The sequence below is a fragment of the Bombina bombina genome, chromosome 7 (genome assembly GCF_027579735.1).
Source record: "Bombina bombina isolate aBomBom1 chromosome 7, aBomBom1.pri, whole genome shotgun sequence".
Classification (NCBI taxonomy): domain Eukaryota; kingdom Metazoa; phylum Chordata; class Amphibia; order Anura; family Bombinatoridae; genus Bombina; species Bombina bombina.
The window spans coordinates 280,540,144-280,565,869 of NC_069505.1; the positions used below are offsets into that span (position 1 = coordinate 280,540,144).

General features: G+C 38.3%; 1 long non-coding RNA gene across 1 annotated transcript in view; it reads left to right on the forward strand.

The window, feature by feature from the left end:
* Nucleotides 1-25,271, forward strand: part of LOC128635860 (uncharacterized) — a 72,434-nt gene extending 47,163 nt beyond the window's left edge. Inside the window, exon 3 of the long non-coding RNA XR_008398603.1 lies at nt 25,166-25,271. This is a non-coding gene — a long non-coding RNA (uncharacterized LOC128635860). The remainder of the gene's footprint in view (nt 1-25,165) is intronic.
* The last annotated feature ends 455 nt before the right edge of the window (nt 25,272-25,726 follow it).

Below are 25,726 nucleotides of genomic sequence, written 5' to 3' on the forward strand. Positions count from 1 at the left end.
TTTTTAGTGTTAGGGTTTTTTTATTTTGGGGTGTTCGGTGCGTGGGGGTTTTTAATGTTAGGGGGATTTAGTAATTTTTAAATGTAAAAGAGCTGTTTAACTTAAGGCAATGCCCTACAAAAGGCCCTTTTAAGGGCTATTGGTAGTTTAGATTAGGGAGTGTTTTTATTTTTTTGGGGGGGGGGGCTTTTTTATTTTCATAGGGATTAGGTATATTTTTTTTATTTTTGGTCATTTTGTTTATTTTTTTCTGTATTGTTAGACTTTTTTATTTTTTGTTATTTAATGTTAGGATTTTTTATTTTAATTGTAATTTAGTAGTAACTAGGGTTCATTTAGGGGGTTTTAGTTTAGGGGGCTTAGTAATTAAATCAGTTATTAGCGTTGTGGGGGGTTGGCGGTATAGGGGTAAATATATTAATTAGGTTTATTGGGATGTGGGGGTTTGGCGGTTTAGGGGTTAATAGGTTAATTAGGTTTCTTGCGATGTGAGGAGTTGGTGGTTAAATAATTAATAGGTTAAATATGTTTATTGTGATGTGGTGGTTTTCGGTTTAGGGTTTAATAGATTAATTAGGTTTATTGCGATGTGAGGGGTTGGCGGTTTAGGGGTTAATATTTTAATTATGTTATTTGCGGATATGGGCCCCTATTTATGAAAGTCTGGCGGACCTGATCCGACAATGCGGATCAGGTCCGCCAGACCTCGCTGAATACGGCGAGCAATACGCTTGCCGTATTCCGCATTGCACCAGCAGCTCACAAGAGCAGCTAATGCAACGCCGCCCCTGCTGACTCGCGGCCAATCGGGGTGTCAATCAACCCGATCATACTCAATGACCGCTGCTTCATAAATGCGGGGCATCAAGCACCATATGGAGCTTGATAAATATGCCCCAAGGGGTTAATTACCTTGATGTTTTGCGATGTGGGGGTTGGCGGTTTAGGTGTTTGTTAATACTTCGTGTGGGAGGTTAGTTTTTTTTTGTTATACTTCATGCAGGCGGTTACGTGTTTTTTTTTTTATTTCTTGCGGGCGGTTACATGTTTTATAGTTATTTCATGCGGGCGGTTGCGTGGTTGTTTTTTTTAAGGCTTCGCGTTTGCCTTTGCTGCATCCAGGTGGATTACGAAAATGGCAGGGTGGTGAAAGAATGTGGTGGATTCTTTCACCACCCTGCCATTTTCAGAATTCAACGGGATGCAGTTTCGCTGCATCCAGGTGGATTCTTTTAGCTGCACGCACAGCCAACATTCTTTTGGCTGCCTTGCACAGCCAACATTCCTTCGAGAATGCGTGCCCAACTGGCGATGGCGACAGACGCGTTACAAACGCAATTATAGTATAGGTATATACATTGGCAGATTAGCCTTTCTCCAGACCACCCTGAAATACTCCAAAATATTCCAAAAGAATTCCAATGGTTTTCTTTGTTAGTACATAAGGATAAAAAGGTTTTCCAAATCAAGGTATTGATAACTTTATCAGAAAAACATCTGGGATAGCACTAGGCATTTAATAGCCATGGCATTTAGGACATTTGAATTAGATTGTCAGGCCATTGAGGACATTTTAATTCGATCACCAGGTCATTGAGGATATTTGAAATAGATCGCCACACCATTGAGGAGATTTGAATTAGATCGCCACGCCATTAAGGGGTGTGCACACATAAGTATGTGCCAGAGGAGTACGCACACATAAGTATGTGCCAGAGGAGTACGCACATATAAGTATGTGCCGGAGGGGAACAAACATATAAGTATGTGCGGAAGCAGTGCGCACACATAAGTATGTGCCGGAGGGGTACGCACACATAAGTATGTGCAGGAGGGGTGCTCACACATAAGTAGCCACAGGAGAAACAATGCACTACTGCGAACTACAAAATTGAATGCGCTATCTGAATCTTAAAATAATTTTGGGTTTCATGTCCCTTGTATTGAATATGGACAGCTCACCAAAGGAATTCCCTGTGCTCTGAATAGTCAGCCTAACTTACTATCTATTAGTTGCAAATAGATCACATGACTCTCGGTCTACTGGATAGGTATAAAAGACGTTTTGTGACAAATATATCACGTGTTGCACTGACATCACAGGAGATCATATACAGTAGGTTGCCTACTGTATATCAGGTTCTTAAGGTTAAGATCAAAATAAAATGTTTAGAGATTCCTGTATTAGATTATTGGTTGAAGCAATTGGGTTTGTTGTTCTCACTGTTTTGTGATGAGATTCACAGCAGGTGAATGACAGATCCATGTGTGTTTTTTGTTGTTTGTTTGTTTTTGCTACTGTTTTCTGTCATTAAAGTGAGCTTCATAGAGAGGAAATAAATTGTAAACCAGTATTGATTTGCTTTTTCCAATGCACATGAGCTACAATTAAGCATGAATGGATCTTTTGCTAGCAGAATGCTATACCTCTTTCATCTGTCTCCTTCATAAGCTAGAAAATTAGCAGTTTGCTATATGTTTAAATTGTAACCAAGAAATTGGTGCATGTGGTCTGTTATACGTGGGCCAGGGGTGTGTGCACACATAAGTATGTGCAGAAGGGGTGCGCAAACATAAGTATGTGCCGGAGGGGTACACACACATAAGTATGTGCCAGAGGGGTACGCACACATAAGTATGTGCAGGAGGGCTATGCACACATAAGTATGTGCAGGAGGGGTGCGCACACATAAGTATGTGCCAGAGGGGTACACACACATAAGTATGTGCCAGAGGGGTACGCACACATAAGTATGTGCCGGAGGGGTACGCACACATAAGTATGTGTCAGAGGGGTACGCACACATAAGTATGTGCCAGAGGGGTATGCACACATAAGTATGTGCTAGAGGGGTATGCACACATAAGTATGTGCCAGATGGGTACGCACACATAAGTATGTGCCGGAGGGGTATGCACATATAAGTATGTGCCAGAGGGGTACGCACATAAGTATGTGCCAGAGGGGTACACACACATAAGTATGTGCCAGAGGGGTACGCACACATAAGTATGTGCCAGAGGGGTACGCACACATAAGTATGTGCCAGAGGGGTATGCACACATAAGTATGTGCCGGATGGGTACGCACACATAAGTATGTGCCGGAGGGGTGCACACACATAAGTATGTGCCAGAGGGGTACACACACATAAGTATGTGCCAGAGGGGTACGCACACATAAGTATGTGCCGGAGGGGTACGCACACATAAGTATGTGTCAGAGGGGTACGCACACATAAGTATGTGCCAGAGGGGTATGCACACATAAGTATGTGCCAGAGGGGTATGCACACATAGGTATGTGCCAGAGGGGTATGCACACATAAGTATGTGCCGGATGGGTATGTACACATAAGTATGTGCCAGAGGGGTATGCACACATAAGTATGTGCCAGAGGGGTATGCACACATAAGTATGTGCCGGATGGGTATGTACACATAAGTATGTGCCGGATGGGTACACACACATAAGTATGTGCCGGAGGGGTACGCACATATAAGTATGTGCCAGAGGGGTACGCACATAAGTATGTGCCAGAGGGGTACACACACATAAGTATGTGCCAGAGGGGTACGCACACATAAGTATGTGCCGGAGGGGTACGCACTCATAAGTATGTGCCGGAGGGGTATGTACACATAAGTATGTGCTGGAGGGGTAGGCACACATAAGTATGTGCTGGAGGAGTACGCACATATAAGTATGTGCCAGAGGGAAACGCACATATAAGTATGTGCCGGAGGGGAACGCACATATAAGTATGTGCAAAAGGGGTGCGCACACATAAGTATGCGCAAGAGGGGTACGCACACATAAGTATGTCCCGGAGGGGTACGCACACATAAGTATGTGCCAGAGGAGTACGCATATATAAGTATGTGCCGGAGGGGAATGCACATATAAGCATGTGCCGGAGGGGTATGCATACATAAGTATGTGCCGGAGGGGTACACACACATAAGTATGTGCCGGAGGAGTACGCACATATAAGTATGCGCCAGAGGGAAACGCACATATAAGTATGTGCCGGAGGGGAACGCACATATAAGTATGTGCAGAAGGGGTGCGCATACATAAGTATGTGCCAGAGGGGTACGCACACATAAGTATGTCCCGGAGCGGTACGCACACATAAGTATGTGCCGGAGGAGTACGCATATATAAGTATGTGCCAGAGGGGTACGCACATAAGTATGTGCCGGGGGGGAACGCACTTATAAGTATGTGCCGGAGGGGAACGCACATATAAGCATGTGCTGGAGGGGTATTCACACATAAGTATGTGCTGGAGGGGAACGCACACATAAGTATGTGCCGGAGGAGTACGCACATATAAGTATGTGCCGGAGGGGTACGCACACATAAGTATGTGTCGGAGGGGTATGCACACATAAGTATGTGCCGGAGGAGTACGCACATATAAGTATGTGCTGGAGGGGAACGCACATATAAGTATGTGTCGGAGGGGTACACACATATATGTATGCGCCCTTAATAGCTAACTGATGAACCCCTTAATTGGGAATTTCAGAGGTGTGGTGCACAGCTGCAATAAGCTGCCTTCTAATTACCAAAAATCAATGTTAAAGCCATGCCTGCCTGCAATTTCTAAGCAAATGGGATCCTAGAGAAACTTTTATAACCACTTGTCATTGCAGTATTTATATGTAAATAATTTCAGTGAGAAACCCAAAGTTAGCGAAAATGTTAACTATTTTTTTTAATATGATCGTATTTGGTGGCCAAATAGTGGCATCAAATATACCAAAATGGGCCTAGATCAATACCTTGGTGGTCTACTTTAAAAAAAAAAATAGTTTTCATAGGTAAATCAAAAAAACAAAGGCTTTATTTCTGTTTAAACGTAGCGATAGCAAAAATGCTTAAAATTTTCCGCTACTTTAGGCAAGTTTTTCTCTGAAATTCCCAGTAGTGAAGGGGTTAAAGATAGGAAATAATATATATATATATGCAAGTGGCGATGTTGGCGATGTTTTGATGACGTATCACTCCCCATTATATCCTATGGCAGACACATTGGCCTCTAGTTATCAAGCTCCGTATTTACCTGCATTTTCCGGCCCCAATATGCTCGCCTAAGCTCGCCTAACATCGCCGCCGCTGACCTAAAGACGTCCGCCAAATTTATCAAGAAAGCTGTCAAAAAGCCGTGCACCAAGTACGGTGCGATGAGCAGCGGACTGTTGTTAACTGACAGTCATCGATCTCGCTGCTCATCGGCTTCTTCGCAGCTTTCTTCCTAGCCTGTCACTAAGCACCCACACTATACTATACTGGTTACCCCCTAAACCACCGCTCCCGGAGCCCCCCGCAACTAAATAAACATATTAACCCCTAAACCGCCGCTCCCGGAGCCCGCCGCAACTATAATAAATATATTAACCCCTAAATTGCCGCTGCTGGAGCCCGCCGCAACTATAATAAATATATTAACCCCTAAATCACCGCTCCCGGACCCCGCCGTCACCTACATTATACTTATTAACCCCTAATCTGCCGCCGCTATACCGCCGCCACCTACATAAAGTTATTAACCCCTTTCCTGCCGATCCTGGACCCCGCCGCAACTAAATAAATTGTTTAACCCCTAAACCGCCACACCCGGAGCCCGCTGCCACCTACATTACATTTATTAACCCCTATCCTGCCCCCCCTACACCGCCGCCACTATATTAAATTAATTAACCCCTAAACCTAAGTCTAACCCTAACCCTAACACCCCCCCTAACTTCAATATTATTTAAATTAATCTACATAAATATTCCTATAGTTAAATAAATTATTCCTATTTAAAACTAAATACTTACCTATAAAATAAACCCTAAGATAGCTACAATATAATTAATAATTACATTGTAGCTATTTTAGGATTTATATTTATTTTACAGGCAACTTTGTATTTATTTTAACTAGGTACAATAGCTATTAAATAGTTATTAACTATTTAATAGCTACCTAGTTAAAATAACTACAAATTTACCTGTAAAATAAAACCTAACCTAAGTTACAATTACCACTAACACTACACTATCATTAAATACATTTAATTAATTAACTACAATTACCTAACATTAAATAAAATTAACTAAAATTAACTAAAGTACCAAAAAAACAAACACTAAATTACAGAAAATAAAAAAAATACAAGAAGTTTAAACTAATTATACCTAATTTAAGCCCCCTAATAAAATAAAAAAGCCCCCCAAAATAATAAAATTCCCTACCCTACACTAAATTACAAATAGCCCTTAAAAGAGCCTTTTGCGGGGCATTGCCCCAAAGTAATCAGCTCTTTCACCAGCCCTTAAAAGGGCTTTTTGCGGGGCATTGCCCCAAAGTAATCAGCTCTTTTACCTGAAAAAAAAAGAAATACAATACCCCCCCCCAACATTACAACCCACCACCCACACCCAACCCTACTCTAAAACCCATCCAATCCCCCCTTAAAAAACCTAACACTACCCCCTTGAAGATCACCCTACCTTGAGCCGTCTTCACACAGTCGGGCACAAGCGGTCATCTGATCCATCCAGAAGTCTTCATCGAATCCGGGCTGAAGAGGTCCTCCAAGCGGCAGAAGTCTTCATCCAAGCGGTATCTTCTATCTTCAATCAACCGGAGCGGAGCCATCTTGAATCCAGCCGACGCGGAGCCATCCTCTTCCATCGACGTCCTAACACCGAATGATGGTTCCTTTAAATGACGTCATCCAAGATGGCGTCCCTTGAATTCCGATTGGCTGATAGGATTCTATCAGCCAATCGGAATTAAGGTAGGAAAAATCCGATTGGCTGATGCAATCAGCCAATCGGATTGAAGTTCAATCCGATTGGCTGATCCAATCAGCCAATTGGATTGAGCTCGCATTCTACTGGCTGATTGGAACAGCCAATAGAATGTGAGCTCAATCCGATTGGCTGATAAGCCCCCTATATCATGTGACAGCCATCAGCCAATCACAAACTCATTTATGAATAAACTGTGAACTCTTATACATGCTCATTAGGAAAGTGTGCGTTTAAAAATGTTTGTGCACAATTTGATCGTGAAATTAAATTGGAAAGTCTCTTGAAACAGCATGCTCTATGCAAATTATTATTTCAAAACCTGCAGCACCTGCTGAATTGTTCGAATACATGAATAGATTTTAAGGGGCAATTTGGCTGAAAAGAGTTATTTCCCTTGTGAATAAAAATCACTTTAAGATTTTCTCTCTTAATTCTTAATCAATAGTGCAAAAAGCATCTCCTTAAATACTAGAAATCTAGCAGTAACCTTAAACATCAAATCTAGGTTTGACAAGTTGCATTGGAAGAACAACATTATATAAGGGTTAAAAGGCATTTTTCAATGCAATAGTATATATTTGGTTAAATTGCTGAAAAAAAGGGACATTGTAGTCAAACTAAAAAAACTAAAAAACATAATTTATGTAAGAATTTACCTGATAAATTAATTTCTTTCATATTGGCAAGAGTCCATGAGCTAGTGACGTATGGGATATACATTCCTACCAGGAGGGGCAAAGTTTCCCAAACCTCAAAATGCCTATAAATACACTCATCATCACACCCACAATTCAGTTTAACAAATAGCCAAGAAGTGGGGTGATAAGAAAGGAGCGAAAGCATCAACAAGGAATTGGAATAATTGTGCTTTATACAAAAAAATCATAACCACCATAAAAAGGGTGGGTCTCATCGACTCTTGCCAATATGAAAGAAATGAATTTATAAGGTAAATTCTTAAATAAATGATGTTTTCTTTCATGTAATTGGCAAGAGTCCATGAGCTAGTGACGTATGGGATAGCAAATACCCAAGATGTGGAACTCCAAGCAAGAGTCACTAGAGAGGGAGGGATAAAAATAAAGACAGCCAATTCCGCTGAAAAATTAATCCACAACCCAAATCAAAAGTTTTAATCTTAATAATGAAAAAAACTGAAATTATAAACAGAAGAATCAAACTGAAACAGCTGCCTGAAGTACTTTTCTACCAAAAACTGCTTCTGAAGAAGAAAAAACATAAAAATGGTAGAATTTAGTAAAAGTATGCAAAGAAGACCAAGTTGCTGCTTTGCAAATCTGATCAACAGAAGCTTCATTCTTAAAAGCCCAGGAAGTAGAAACTGACCTGGTAGAATGAGCTGTAATCCTCTGAGGCAGGGATTTACCCGACTCCAAATAAGCATGATGAATCAAAAGCTTTAACCAAGAAGCCAAGGAAATAGCAGAGGCCTTCTGACCTTTCCTAGAACCAGAAAAGATAACAAATAGACTAGAAGTCTTCCTGAAATCTTTAGTAGCTTCAACATAATATTTCAAAGCTCTTACCACATCCAAAGAATGTAAGGATCTCTCCAGAGAATTCTTAGGATTAGGACACAAAGAAGGGACAACAATTTCTATACTAATGTTGTTGGAGTTCACAACTTTAGGTAAAAATTTAAACGAAGTCCGCAAAACCGCCTTATCCTGATGAAAAATCAGAAAAGGAGATTCACAAGAAAGAGCAGATAATTCAGAAACTCTTCTAGCAGAAGAGATGGCCAAAAGGAACAACACTTTCCAAGAAAGTAATTTAATGCCCAGAGAATGCATAGGCTCAAACGGAAAGCCTTCAAAACCAAATTAAGACTCCAAGGAGGAGAGATTGATTTAATGACAGGCCTGATACGAACCAAAGCCTGAACAAAACAATGAATATCAGGAAGATTAGCAATTTTTCTGTGGAACAGAACATAAAGAGCAGAGATTTGTCCTTTCAAGGAACTTGCAGACAAACCCTTATCTAAACCATCCTGAAAAAACTGTAAAATTCTAGGAATTCTAAAAGAATGCCAAGAGAATTTATGAGAAAAGCACCATGGAATGTAAGTCTTCCAAACTCGATAATAAATCTTTCTAGACACAGATTTACAAGCCTGCAACATAGTATTAATCACTGAGTCAGAGAAACCTCTATGACTAAGCACTAAGCGTTCAATCTCCATACCTTCAAATTTAATGATTTGAGATCCTGATGGAAAAAAGGGCCTTGACATAGAAGGTCTGGCATTAACGGAAGTGTCCAAGGTTGGCAACTGGACATCCAAATAAGATCCGCATGCCAAAACCTGTGTGGCCATGCTGGAGCCACCAGCAGTACAAACGAACGCTCCATTATGATTTTGGAAATCACTCTTGGAAGTAGAACTAGAGGTGGAAAAATATAAGCACTTTGATAATTCCAAGGAAGTGTCAACGCATCCACTGCTTCCGCCTGAGGATCCCTGGACCTGGACAGATACCTGGGAAGTTTCCTGTTTAGATGAGAAGCCATCAGATCTATTTCTGGAAGCCCCGCATCTGAACAATCTGAAAAAACACATCTGGGTGAAGAGACCACTCTCCCGGATGTAAAGTCTGATGACTGAGATAATCCGCTTCCCGATTGTCTATACCTGGGATATAGATCGCAGAGATTAGACAGGAGTTGGATTCCACCCAAGCAAGTATCCGAGATACTTCTTTCATAGCCTGAGGACTGTGAGTCCCACCCTGATGCTTGACATACGCCACGGTTGTGACATTGTCCGTCTGAAAACAAATAAACGGTTCTCTCTTTAGTAGAGGCCAAAACTGAAGAGCTCTGAGAATCACACGAAGTTCCAAAATATTGATTGGTAATCTCGCCTCTTGAGATTTCCAAAACCCCTGCGCTGTCAGAGATCCCCAGACAGCTCCCCAACCTGAAAGACTCGCATCTGTTGTGATCACAGACCAGGTTGGACGAACAAAAGAGGCCCCTTGAACTAAACAATGGTGATCTAACCACCAAGTCAGAGATAGTCGAACATTGGGATTTAAGGATATTAATTGTGATATCTTTGTATAATCCCTGCACCATTGGCTCAGCATACAAAGCTGAAGAGGTCTCATGTGAAAAGATCCTTGGAGCTGTTGCTAGGCCAAAAGAAAGAGCAACAAATTGGTAATGCTTGTCTAGAAAAGAGAATCTCAGGAACTGATAGTGATCTGGATGAATCGGAATATGAAGATATGCATCCTGTAAGTATATTGTAGACATATAATGCCCTTGCTGAACAAAAGGCAGAATAGTCCTTATAGTCACCATCTTGAATGTTGGTATTCTTACATAACGATTCAAAAATTTTAGATCCAGAACTGGTCTGATAGAATTCTCCTTCTTTGGAACAATGAACAGATTTGAATAAAACCCCAGACCCCGTTCCTGAAAAGGAACTGGCACAATTACCCCAGATAACTCCAGGTCTGAAACACACTTTAGGAAAGCCTGAGCCTTTACTGGGTTCACTGGAATGCGTGAGAGAAAGAAACTTCTCACAGGCGGTCTTACTTTGAAACCTATTCTGTACCCTTGAGAAACAATGTTCTGAATCCAATGATTTTGGATTGAATTGATCCAAACATCCTTGTAAAATCTTAGTCTGCCCCCTACCAGCTGCGCTGGAATGAGGGCCGCACCTTCATGCGGACTTGGGGGCTGATTTAGATCTTTTAAATGGCTTGGATTTATTCCAGACTGGAGAAGGCTTCCAATTGGAAAACGTTCCCTTAGGGGAAGGGTCAGGTTTCTGTTCCTTATTTTGACGAAAGGAACGAAAACGGTAAGCAATCCTAAATTTACCCTTAGAATTTTTATCCTGAGGCAAAAAAGCTCCCTTCCCCTCAGTGACAGTTGAAATAATAGAATCCAACTGAGAACCAAATAATTTATTGCCTTGGAAAGAGAGAGATATCAACTTTGATTTAGAAGTCATATCAGCATTCCAAGATTTAAGCCATAAAGCTCTTCTAGCTAATATAGCTAAATACATATATCTGACATCAATTCTAATGATATCAAAAATGGCATCACAAATTAAATTATTAGCATGTTGAATTAGCTTAACAATGCTATACACATTATGATCTGGTACTTGTTGTGCTAAAGTTTCCAACCAAAAAGTTGAAGCAGCAGCAACATCAGCCAAAGAAATAGCAGGCCTAAGAAGATGACCTGAACATAAATAAGCCTTCCTTAGATAAGATTCAAGTTTCCTATCTAAAGTATCTTTAAAAGAAGTACTATCTGCCGTGGGAATAGTAGTACGTTTAGCAAGAGTAGAGATGGCCCCATCAACTTTGGGGATCTTTTCCCAAAACTCCAATCTATCAGACGGCAAAGGATACAGTTTCTTAACCTTGAAGAAGGAGTAAAAGAAGTACCCAGTCTATTCCATTTCCTAGAAATTACATCTGAAATAGCATCAGGAACTGGAAAAACTTCTGGAATAACTGCATGAGGTTTAAAAAACTAATTTAAACGTTTACTGGTTTTAATATCAAGAGGACTAGTCTCCTCCATATCTAATGCAATCAACACCTCTTTTAATAAGTAATGAATATACTCCATTTTAAAAAAGTATGAAGATTTGTCAGTGTCAATATCTGAGGCAGAATCTTCTGAACCAGATAGATCCTCATCAGCGATAGATAAATCAGAATGCTGTCGGTCATTTAAAAATTCATCAATTTTATGAGAAGTTTTAAAAGACCTTTTACGTTTATTAGAAGGTGGTATGATAGACAAAGCCTTCTGAAGGGAATTAGAAACAAATTCTCTCACATTAACAGGAATATCCTGAGCTTTAGATGTTGAAGGAACAACAGGTAATGGATTACTACTAATGGAAATATTGTCTGCATTTGAAAGTTTATCATGACAACTAACACAAACTACAAATGCACTAAGCTTTGGTAGAACCGACATCAGGCAGCAGGATTCCAGTAGTAGATTCTGAGACAGGGTCAGATTGAGACATCTTGCAATATGTAATAGAAAAAATAACATATAAAGCAAAATTATCAATTTCCTTAAATGACAGTTTCAGGAATGGGAGAAAATGCAAACAAAATAAGCCTCTGGAAATCAGAAGCAAAATGAAATAAAGACTTAAATAATGTCAAAAATCTGGCGGCAAATATGACGCCCACAACTGACAAAATATTTTTTGGCGCCAAGAACGTCTGCAACAAACACGAGCGTCCTAGATGACGCAACTACGTGAAAACTCTCGGTGCCAACTAAGATGCCGGAAATGACGAAATTACGTCAACAAACTTAATTCTCGCGCCAAAAAACTCTTGCGCCAAGAATGACGCACTAAATTATAGCGTTTTGCGCTCCCGCAAGCCTAGCAGCCCACAATTTAGAAAAGAGTGTCAATTTGAAAAAATTCAGGTAAAAAATTTGTTTTGGTTTTTTTTTGTTTTTTTTATATGCATTTCCCAAAATGAAACTGACAGTCTGCAAGAAGGAAATATACTGATTAACCTGAATCATGGCAAATATAAGTACAAAACATATATTTAGAACTTTACATATAAAGTGCCAAACCATAGCTGAGAGTGTCCTAAATAAAAGAAAACATACTTACCAAAAGACACTCATCTACATAAAGTAGGTAGCCAAACCAGTACTGAAACGAGAATCAGTAGAGGTAATGGTATATAAGAGTATATCGTCGATCTGAAAAAGGAGATAGGAGATGAATCTCTACGACCGATAACAGAGAACCTATGAAATAGATCCCCGTTAGGATGACCATTGTATTCAATAGGTAATACTCCCTTCACATTCCTCTGTCATTCACTGCACTCTGAGAGGAACCGGGCTTCAGCATGCTGAGAAGCGCATATCAACGTAGAAATCTAGCACAAACTTACTTCACCACCTCCATGGGAGGCAAAGTTTGTAAAACTGAATTGTGGGTGTGGTGGGGGGTGTATTTATAGGCATTTTGAGGTTTGGGAAACTTTGCCCCTCCTGGTAGGAATGTATATCCGATACGTCACTAGCTCATGGACTCTTGACAATTACATGAAAGAAATTCCCAGTTTTATTCTGTTACCAAATGTACCTCTTTGTCTTGGTATTTTTTCATGATAGCATATCTAGAAAGTCTCAGAGGCCTGCATGTGTCTTCAGAATTACATGTATAAATATTGTTGCAAACACTGTTGCCATTTAGTGCTTAAAACATGTGCACACTCCTGATACTACCTAGATATGCTCTCATATAAAGAAGCTAAGGCTCAACAAACAATATAAAAAAAAAAAAGATAAAATTGATAAAAAAAAAAATGTAAACTGGAAAGTTTTTGTTTCTAAAATTGTGTGCTCTATCTGAATCATGAGACTTTAGTTTTGGCTTTTGCATCACTTTAAAAAACAGATTAGGCCGTCTTTACCAATAAATGAATCGTGACATGCCTTGTAATAAAATCCAGTAGAAATCGCTTTTTATAAATAAGGTAGTAAACGAAGAATAAACTGGGCTACAAATATTTATTATACATTTTGTGAGCTTTTTATGGATTATATTACTGCAATACCATCTGCATTACAAGCACCAATGTATGAATACCAAAGTACTCAGCATTAACCCCCATATCATTCACATAGACTCCACTATTGTGGTTCTTGGTCATTTAAACTAAAATCAGAATTTAAATGAGATGACTATTTCTTATAAAAAAATAATAAAATAAATAAAGCCCGAGTTGTATAGTTTTTCAAAGAAAGAAATTTGATGATGTTAAGCATAGTTAGTATTGATAATGCTTGATATATCTTACAATTATTATGCAACACACTTGTCTATATATTGTTATATGTAACAGCTTTGTATTATGCTTTATAAAACCATAGACAAGTGACTTAAAGGGACAGTCTACACTAAAATTGTTATTTTTTATAAAGATAGATAATACCTTTACTTCCCATTCCTTAGCTTTGTACAACCAACATTGTTATATTAATATACTTTATAACATTTAAACCTCTAAATGTCTGCCTGTTTCTAAGCCAATATAGACAGCCTCTTATCACATGCTTTTTTATTTGCTTTTCACAACAGGAGACTGCTAGTTCATGTGAGCCATATAGATAACATTGTGCTCACGCCCGAGGAATTATTTAAGATTTAGCACAACCCAGTACTAAATGCAAGCCAATAGATAATACATAAAAAGTCATGTGATCAGGGGGCTGTCAGAAGATGCTTAGATACAAGATAATCACAGAGGCAAAAAGTATATTATTAAAACTATGTTGGTTATGCAAAACTGGGAAATGGAATAAAGGAATTATCTATCTTTTAAAACAATACAAATTATTTGTAGACTGTCCCTTTAAAGTCACCTATCATCTGCTGTGTTCATCTCAGTGTATTTCTGCACATGAGCTGACTTTAAATATGTGTTTAACACATTTGAAAGGGTTAGGCACATAGATACAGGGAGTGCAGAATTATTAGGCAAGTTGTATTTTTGAGGATTAATTTTATTATTGAACAACAACCATGTTCTCAATGAACCCAAAAAACTCATTAATATCAAAGCTGAATAGTTTTGGAAGTAGTTTTTAGTTTGTTTTTAGTTATAGCTATTTTAGGGGGATATCTGTGTGTGCAGGTGACTATTACTGTGCATAATTATTAGGCAACTTAACAAAAAACAAATATATACCCATTTCAATTATTTATTTTTACCAGTGAAACCAATATAACATCTCAACATTCACAAATATACATTTCTGACATTCAAAAACAAAACAAAAACAAATCAATGACCAATATAGCCACCTTTCTTTGCAAGGACACTCAAAAGCCTGCCATCCATGGATTCTGTCAGTGTTTTGATCTGTTCACCATCAACATTGCGTGCAGCAGCAACCACAGCCTCCCAGACACTGTTCAGAGAGGTGTACTGTTTTCCCTCCTTGTAAATCTCACATTTGATGATGGACCACAGGTTCTCAATGGGGTTCAGATCAGGTGGACAAGGAGCCATGCTATTAGATTTTCTTCTTTTATACCCTTTCTTGCCAGCCACGCTGTGGAGTACTTGGACGCGTGTGATGGAGCATTGTCCTGCATGAAAATCATGTTTTTCTTGAAGGATGCAGACTTCTTCCTGTACCACTGCTTGAAGAAGGTGTCTTCCAGAAACTGGCAGTAGGACTGAGAGTTGAGCTTGACTCCATCCTCAACCCGAAAAGGCCCCACAAGCTCATCTTTGATGATACCAGCCCAAACCAGTACTCCACCTCCACCTTGCTGGCATCTGAGTCAGACTGGAGCTCTCTGCCCTTTACCAATCCAGCCACGGGCCCATCCATCTGGCCCATCAAGACTCACTCTCATTTCATCAGTCCATAAAACCTTAGAAAAATCAGTCTTGAGATATTTCTTGGCCCAGTCTTGACGTTTCAGCTTGTGTGTCTTGTTCAGTGGTGGTCGTCTTTCAGCCTTTCTTACCTTGGCCATGTCTCTGAGTATTGCACACCTTGTGCTTTTGGGCACTCCAGTGATGTTGCAGCTCTGAAATATGGCCAAACTGGTGGCAAGTGGCATCTTGGCAGCTGCACGCTTGACTTTTCTCAGTTCATGGGCAGTTATTTTGCGCCTTGGTTTTTCCACACGCTTTTTGCGACCCTGTTGACTATTTTGAATGAAACGCTTGATTGTTTGATGATCACGCTTCAGAAGCTTTGCAATTTTAAGAGTGCTGCATCCCTCTGCAAGATATCTCACTATTTTTTACTTTTCTGAGCCTGTCAAGTCCTTCTTTTGACCCATTTTGCCAAAGGAAAGGAAGTTGCCTAATAATTATGCACACCTGATATAGGGTGTTGATGTCATTAGACCACACCCCTTCTCATTACAGAGATGCACATCACCTAATATGCTTAATTGGTAGTAGGCTTTCGAGCCTATACAGCTTGGAGTAAGACAACATGCATAAAGAGGATGATGTGGTCAAAATACTCATTTGCCTAATAATTCTGCACTCCCTGTATAGGAAAGCAATAAAAAAATGTTCTAACACATCAGAGTACTTTCTTGCTGCAGTTTTAAGTCCCTTTAAAGTCATAATGTTAATTACTGGGCATTAAATCATTTGTTCAGTGAAAATATCTTCAGTTTAATTGAACTGAGTGATGTGTCTTAATTTGCATAGTTTATAAATAAAGCTTTGAATTAGTGTGGATGAGAATGTACTATATACATCATAAATACAGTAATACAATGTTGCTATAGATTAAATTCAAACATAATTTTTCCAAAAGGACAGTAAAGTAAAAAATAATCTTAAAATGATTGGATTGGGCATTCAATTGAATTTAAAGCGCATCGGGTTAGCGTGACTTCTGAGCTCTGGATAATTTATGCTAGACTAAAAAGTTACACAATAAACTTTAAAAATACATTGTACAATATAGTTACACTCGCAATAAGACTGTCTAATAAAAATGATTTTAAAAAATATATGTCGCATAAAAAAGTTATAAGGGCTCAAACATATGAGGTCTCAGGAGGAGAAAAAAAGGTCTGCAAAAGGCTTTAACATAGATACATACATACACATGTCTAAATATGTATATATACTGTATGTATATATATATATATATATATATATATATATATATATATATGTGTGTGTGTGTGTGTGTGTGTGTGTGTATTTATATGTGTATATATTTATTTACAGACATATATACCATATAAACACATAAATACATATGTATACATATATAGACAATTATATAAGTGCACTGGAGCCCTTTGCAGTCAAGTAGCTGAAAACATGAAACATCATATTTATGCATTATTCATATTTAATAAAGTGTTTATGTATTTACTGTAAATATTTCCTATTCCAGTCCTTTACATAGGGGAATATGTTTTAAGTATTTTAATAGCCCTTAATCATGCTAAGGAGTCTTGGTATTTTCCAAATGTATATATATATATATATATATATTTATTTATATATATATATATATATATATATATATATATATATATATATATATATATATATATACTTATATATAGATATCACCATTTCTTGTCCATTACTACCATCTAGTGGATGTGAAAAGTATAGCACCAATAATTGCTTGAATACCTATAAGATTATAATAATCAACCAACCTTGATAAAAAAACAAACTATAATACTATACATTAATACATACATTTAATAAAACATCAGGTACAAAAAGTTGCTAAAAGAAAATATTACAATCATAAAAACAAATATAAATTTTAATCCCTGCTTAAACCCATAGGATGCAGAGTACTTAGGTGTTGGATCCACCCACCAGACTTACCTTTTTTTGAGCATTATTTCCCTATTTCCAGCCCTTCTTAGTTTGGAAATGTGGTCTATAAATTTGGAATCTTAATTGGCTTACTGTGTGTCCTGCTGCAGTAATGTGAGCCAATACTGGTAGTATCACGTCCACGAGATGGTAGTAATGGATAAGAAATACATGTGTAGGGGGGGCGTGTCTAACCACCAACCAAGATGGCTGCTTGTTAAACTTCGTCTGACTGTGGGAGCTGACAAAACTGCTGTTTGTCTCTACAAAAGCTGTCAGAATTAATTTTTTTTACGAGAATTGTGACAAGCATTATTTCTGGAGCAGATACATATGACATTTGTACATCTTTAAGAACAAGCACCCCATAATCGAGAAAGTATGCAGCAGAGATCTGAGAGCGGCTTATACTTGTCTCTACCCCCATCACTCTGAATGATCAGTCTATCCAGCCAGTTGTGCTGAAGTAAGAACATTCCCTAAATAGGGGCTATTAGCCTAATCTTCCTATTGCTTATCATGGAGGATATCTCGCAAATACTGCAGACTATTTTTACAGATTTTAAAGTAGCAGCGATTGAGGCTCTTGATTCTATACTCCAGCCTCCTCCATTTACACAGATGGGATATTCGATGCTCACAACACTGCCTCCACAAGAATCGGAGTCATAACGGCGAGTCAGAAGTTGCCCTGAGCTAGCTAGTTCCAACCTGGCCCTGGGGGCTGCGGCCGTCCCTCAGGTGCGGGCCACTATATTTCCTTCACACAGCAACACCGAGTTAAGGGATCCACAAGTGCAAGCTCTCCCAGCACGCACATTTACATATACAGCATTGAGAGCGAAGGAATCTGGTTGTGAGTTGATATCCGACTATAATTTGGCTGCCTGGAAGGTAGTTACGGAAGTGGCACTTATGTGGGGTTCTGAATCGGTGATAATGGATACTGCCATTTTAATACTGAAGCCCCGTGATCAGGAGGTGGTGGAGATAGAGTAAATTCCTATAGTTTCCAACATCTGTTGCTTCAGGATCGGAGTGGGGTGAGAATTCTGTGACACAGTTCGATGGGCTTGGGACATTAGGAGTTTATTGCCACAACTAGCCCACTCGCATCACCATACATGGGGGTTAATCTAGCTTGACTCTTTGTTTAATGCGGCTTCCAATTTGACCTTGTGTTTTTGGGGAGCTGGGAGCTTACAACACTGTTTGAGCATACCGCAGCTCCATAAGGGCGCTACTCTGTTTTCTTTCCCCTTTTGCCCTGGACTTATGATATCTTAGAGGGTAGAAGATTTTTGGGGAAAATGTTATTATATTTTATTTGTTTCCATTTAAGCCGTTTTCTTACATGCTCTCTAAAATGTTAATTGAGGTTAAGCCCCCATATAAAAGCCCCGTGCCACTGTAGAGGACTAAGAAAGCCTATAGACTCAATGCTTTTCTTCTGTTTCCCATATTGGGTATTATATTGATTAGACAGTTATAGGGAGATGTACATTTTATAACAGCTTGTACTATATGAGACAAAAATAGGTTGGGCCTATTCTTGAGTATGTTTCTTTCTTGCTATACATGTACGTTATACTAATGCCTCTCTTTAGCGAACAGTTTATGAAGATTGCAGTGTCATAGGTAATATCATTATATGGAATCAGAGCTGCATCCTAACGTTAAATCTAAATAAGTTTTTTATACATAGGTGAGGGACCTTTTGGTCTCTATTATAGTGCAAGATCAAAAGATAGTAATATTGAACTTATATGCTAGTAGTATTAGTTACTGATATATATGTACAATTTTTCTTGTTGGTTGTGTCATGTTTGATAACAATGGGTTGAATCAATTATCTGCTATAATATTATGTATTTTGTTTTTCTGAGCAATACATCTCTATCCCATGATTGAGGGGAATTACAGAGTAGTGCTAATTCCTAGACCTTATTAGCTATATAATACCCATACTTTGATAACAGGCGTCTCTACAATTTCCATAGTCTACACTGCCTCTTCTCCCTCCTCTCCCCCATATAGTCTGCTTCCTAAACTATGGAATTTTATCCTAATAACTACCCCTATGTAACTATAAATTTTGATATATTTTGCTTGTTTAGCATTTATAACCCCCTCCCTATCCGGTTTGCATTAGTATATGTATAAACATAGTAACAAAGGCCTAACAGGGGGCCTATTTGAGTTAAGTTTGATCTTCTAGTTATCCTCTGCCTAATGATATACACTTTGTTTGGTCTGTAAGAGGCCACCTGTGCTTTGAGAGGATTTTCTATGTTTCATAAAGGAAAAATGAGGTTTAATCTATACACTTGCTGACTAACACAAATGCTAGTTTATACCCATATGATGTAATAGTGTGTAATATTCAGCTTTTGGATGACATAATTCAGTATATTTATGTTGCCTGTATTATCATGGGATATTCTACTTTCTTTTCCCTACTATTGAAAGTGTATTGCTATTTTGTTGTTCTGGTATTTAACCTCAATAAAAAAAAAATTAAATATAAAAAAAAAGAAATACATGTGTAAATGAAAGCGTTAATTATGCAGTACACAGGTGCCATATAATGAGGAGAATACCAATACTCCTTAGCATGATTAAGGGCTGTTGGGCCCCAAACATAGTTGTCTATTTTATTATGTTTCTTGCCATTAAGTAGATAAAAACATGTAAACGCATATTTATACGATATTCATATTTAATAATTGTTTTAACTATGTATTTAATGTAAATATTTCACATTCCAATGTTCTACACATAGCAAAAATATGTTCTAAGTATTTCTAAATATATATTCCTATATTTATATATGTATATATCTATACCTATATATAATTATCTATCTATCTATATATATATAAATATTTATATATGTATAAATATATGTTGTACCAAAATACCATCAGATATATGTAGAAATATCTATGAATAAATAGAACATATTTTGTTATGTGCCGAATATTGGAATGTGAAATATTCATATTTTCATGTTGGGTTACCGCAAATGAGCATATGCTATTTTGTTTACGCGAGAGTGGGGTGTTTCTCTATTGACTTCTATTAGGGAATACGTGAATATGCACACGATATTCTAAATTCGGTTTTTTTTTTCACTTTTTTTGTAAGTGAACACACACGCAATATTCTAACTTTGGATTTTTGCTCTCATCGGGTTACCGCTAGAACAAAAACTATTTACTTTCAACTTGTAATACAAGTGTAACCCGACGAGCGCAAAAATCTTACTTCTAGCACAAAAAACGCTCAAGCTGGAGCTTTGATTTGTGCTCCATTTGTAATCTAGCCCTTTACCTGTTTATATATATATATATATATATATTTATATATTTATATATATATATATATAACAGGGAGTGCAGAATTATTAGGCAAGTTGTATTTTTGAGGATTAATTTTATTATTGAACAACAACCATGTTCTCAATGAACCCAAAAAAACTCATTAATATCAAAGCTGAATAGTTTTGGAAGTAGTTTTTAGTTTGTTTTTAGTTATAGCTATTTTAGGGGGATATCTGTGTGTGCAGGTGACTATTACTGAGCATAATTATTAGGCAACTTAACAAAAAACAAATATATACCCATTTCAATTATTTATTTTTACCAGTGAAACCAATATAACATCTCAACATTCACAAATATACATTTCTGACATTCAAAAACAAAACAAAAACAAATCAGTGACCAATATAGCCACCTTTCTTTGCAAGGACACTCAAAAGCCTGCCATCCATGGATTCTGTCAGTGTTTTGATCTGTTCACCATCAACATTGCGTGCAGCAGCAACCACAGCCTCCCAGACACTGTTCAGAGAGTTGTACTGTTTTCCCTCCTTGTAAATCTCACATTTGATGATGGACCACAGGTTCTCAATGGGGTTCAGATCAGGTGAACAAGGAGGCCATGTCATTAGATTTTCTTCTTTTAGTTCCATTATTTCATGCCTGAGGAAACGACCGGTTACGGTCGAGAAACGCGTAGCGGTACTTTGTATGGAATAAATATCTTTTAACTTTTACGGAGGTTGTCCTTTTTGCTTTTATCGGCAATTTGCAAGGGTCAAGGTGTCACACATTATTTGCAGTGTGAATCCAATACAGCAATATCACGTTGGTCAAGAAAGTGAGCGATCCGACATAGGAGTCAGACAGAATCACTCGACCTGCATACAGACGCAGTATACCACAGACATCAGTGTACTAACCACTGTGAGTGTTAGCCGGCTTGTCAGCACCGGTCACAGTACGGTGCATTTACATTTGGTAAGCATTTTTGATTCATTTTACCTTGAAGTTATCTCAAACTTTATTACGCTATGTGGCGCCCTCTTTTTCAACTTTAACTCTTTTCTTCTTTTATACCCTTTCTTGCCAGCCACGCTGTGGAGTACTTGGACGCGTGTGATGGAGCATTGTCCTGCATGAAAATCATGTTTTTCTTGAAGGATGCAGACTTCTTCCTGTACCACTGCTTGAAGAAGGTGTCTTCCAGAAACTGGCAGTAGGACTGGGAGTTGAGCTTGACTCCATCCTCAACCCGAAAAGGCCCCACAAGCTCATCTTTGATGATACCAGCCCAAACCAGTACTCCACCTCCACATTGCTGGCGTCTGAGTCGGACTGGAGCTCTCTGCCCTTTACCAATCCAGCCACGGGCCCATCCATCTGGCCCATCAAGACTCTCATTTCATCAGTCCATAAAACCTTAGAAATATCAGTCTTGAGATATTTCTTGGCCCAGTCTTGACGTTTCAGCTTGTGTGTCTTGTTCAGTGGTGGTCGTCTTTCAGCCTTTCTTACCTTGGCCATGTCTCTGAGTATTGCACACCTTGTGCTTTTGGGCACTCCAGTGATGTTGCAGCTCTGAAATATGGCCAAACTGGTGGCAAGTGGCATCTTGGCAGCTGCACGCTTGACTTTTCTCAGTTCATGGGCAGTTATTTTGCGCCTTGGTTTTTCCACACGCTTCTTGCGACCCTGTTGACTATTTTGAATGAAACGCTTGATTGTTCGATGATCACGCTTCAGAAGCTTTGCAATTTTAAGAGTGCTGCATCCCTCTGCAAGATATCTCACTATTTTTAACTTTTCTGAGCCTGTCAAGTCCTTCTTTTGACCCATTTTGTCAAAGGAACGGAAGTTGCCTAATAATTATGCACACCTGATATAGGGTGTTGATGTCATTAGACCACACCCCTTCTCATTACAGAGATGCACATCACCTAATATGCTTAATTGGTAGTAGGCTTTCGAGCCTATACAGCTTGGAGTAAGACAACATGCATAAAGAGGATGATGTGGTCAAAATACTAATTTGCCTAATAATTCTGCACTCCCTGTATATATATATATATATATATATATATATATATATATATATATATATATATAGACATACAGACTGGTAGAAAAAAGCTGCATGCACCAAAATGCATTTGTCTAAGGTACTAAAGTATTACTGTTTTCAAACTAAATTATGTCTGATTCCTTCAATTTTTTGTTTGGCTTTTGGATTCAGAGCAATTTTTGTGTGTACACAGCATTTGACTGCTCTAATTATCTATAAATTTTCTTCACTGACTCAGGAAAAGGCATCGAAATGTTTGGATAAATTTTCCTCTCCTCCAATAAAGAGAGAACATATTTATAGACTGTTTCTGCTGCTTGTAGCTTTATTACAAAACATAAACCTTCCTGGGAAGATTTCCTACAAACAAGTGAAAGCATTTTTTATTAGGCTTAGTTACTTGTCGTTAGTACTGTGGAGACAAACGTAGCATCGTCATAGACCAAGTGAATAATTTATGTAACATGTGTGTAGGCATTTGTATTTTAGCAGTATGGAGAACCTCTCTAGGGATACTTACTGTATATTTATATGAAGATAAATGTTTTCTATATATATTACTCTAATTTGTAGGGTTATAAAAAAAGGAAATTGTGTGTTTCTCAAAGCATCACAAGTACGGGACCAGAGAATAAAAAATATATTAAAAAGATGCAATGATGGAAAAACACAAGGCGGAAAGCAAAATATATAAGTTGATTGATAAAATCTCAGGGAACTAAGAGACAAAACAAGACGAGAAAAAAGCATGAAATAACAAACTAAAAACATACGGATATGGGCAAAACAAAGAAAAGGAAACTAGAGGTAGAAAAGGTTAAATAGGACAGATAAAAAAATCCTTAAGAATCAGAAAGAGAACACATATAAAAATGATGACGGGGGATAAGTTAAAGAAACAATTAGATATGAAAAAAATTGAGGAGAATAAAAGAAAGAGATGAGGAGGAGACCTGAGGCCCCTATTGTGACATCACGTTGTATGATTCTCATGGGTTGAGGGGTCTGTCTCTCTTGTCGCTTCCCCACTCTCCCCTATTTATGTTCGCATTTCTAAAAAAGAACCTGGTACTGCTCAAGCCCAATGAAGGAATTCCCAACGCCTGCCCTTGGCATTACAGCTCCACTCAGACTTTACACTTACAGACAGTGAATGTTCTATGGGGGTACACCCCAATCTTTAGTTTGCATCTCTGTTGAACTTAGGAGGAGGGTAAAAATTGATGTCCCTTCAAGCCTAACCTTGCTCATGTACTGTCACACCCAAGAATGTCTAACCATACCCAAGACTTAACAGCTCCATCCAAAGAAAACCTGTAACATTCAACTCTGTCTCCATCTGCCCATGGAACACATGTGACTCTGTCCATAGGCCTCTCTGACTTAGAGCCTCAGTTTCAAAAACTCTCCAACTTGGAGAGAAAGCATCATTTCTAAGGGCGGCGCATGGAAGTCCCATAAAAATATAAAATGTCTACAATGGAGAGTAACAAGGCTCTCTGAAATGCAGAATTTCGCAGTGGAATGTAAACATTGTATGAAAAAAAAATTCTGTCTCAAGCAAATACAAATTAAACAGAAATATTTACAGTTTAACATGCATTTGCTTCTAGTTTGGTATACGTTATTCCTCTTCCAGTTAAATAAGTATAATGTAAATTTTGAGAAAAGTTCACCTGGATCCAGCTGGTGAGATAAATCAGTGAGACTTGCAGGTGTAAAATGCTTAGATAATATAATGAGGGCTGAGAGAGAATTCACACTAACAAAATGTTAATTTCACATTAAAAAAAATTATAAAGTGCAATGCAGTTTGTAAAATATGCACAGAAATATTAAAATACAAAGCACAAAGTGTAAATGGAACAAAACTCTTCTTCTTTACATCCAAAAATGCAGGAAACGTCCCTTAGAGAAATAAAGCAAAATATGCCTTCCTTGAATCTTGTGAGGGATCTCAGGTTAGGACACAGGACTTTAAGATTATTTAAAATCTTTACACACTTGTTAAAAGATAGAATAATACAATATAAATAATATATAATAATTGGGATGTGGTTAGGGATGGTCGAATGTGTTTATATTCGAATTTGAATCTTAGAACGAATGTTATTGTAGAAATTCGATTTACATAATAGAATGTTGATAAGAACGAATATTCTTAAAAATTATATTATTGAATGTTATTTACAGTTTTCGAATGTCACTTTCGAATTTGAATGTGACATTCGAATTCGAATGTGACATTAGAATTCAAATGTGACTTTTAGAATTCCAATAATACATTTATAAGACACAGCTGTAAACTAGAAATACTATTTTGAATTTGAATGTCATATTCGAATTCGAATGTAACATTCTAATATTACACTTATAAAACACAGTATTAGACTAGAAATAATACACAAAACACACACAAGAATATAAAGCAGCGCTTAGCATTTAAAAACAATTACACTATAAAGTGTTAAAGAACAGACAGTCTTACTGCTCAGCGATCCCCTGGTATATAATAGGGAATTTTAGCAATTGAAAATGCAGGGTTGCTTTAACACAGATCATATTGCTCCCTGTAGGTCCAGATGAAGCTGCTCTCTGTTCCTGTGTATTTCTCCCCACACCGGCTGAAAAAACTAAAGTAAACTGCAAAAAAGGGAACAGCGCAAAGGACCAGATTCAAGGTAGTATTTTTATTCGATAAGACAATCACGCAACAGCACAAATTCTACTTACAAGATGTAAGTTCTTTAACCCCTTAATGACAATGGTACGTCACTCAAAAATTGTCACTTAATGACAATGGACGTACCTGATACGTCCACCAGTAAAACAAGCGCTGGAAGAGATCCTGATCGCTTCCAGCTGCTTTCCGGTTATTGCAGTGATGCCTCGATATCGAGGCATCCTGCAATAACCATTTTGACCCCTCCGGTGCAGAGAGAGCGACTCTGTACATTCATTGGTGGGTGGAAGCTGAAGTGGGAGGTGGGTGGGCGGCCATCAATGAGTTTTGCGTCTGAGAGCGGGCGGGATCGGGGGCGGGGTCTCCGGGGACGCGCACGCTTGCACAGGGGATGGCGGGCGGGCAGGCGCGTGCACAGGGAAGGAGCGGGTGGGAACCGCTACACTGCAGAAAA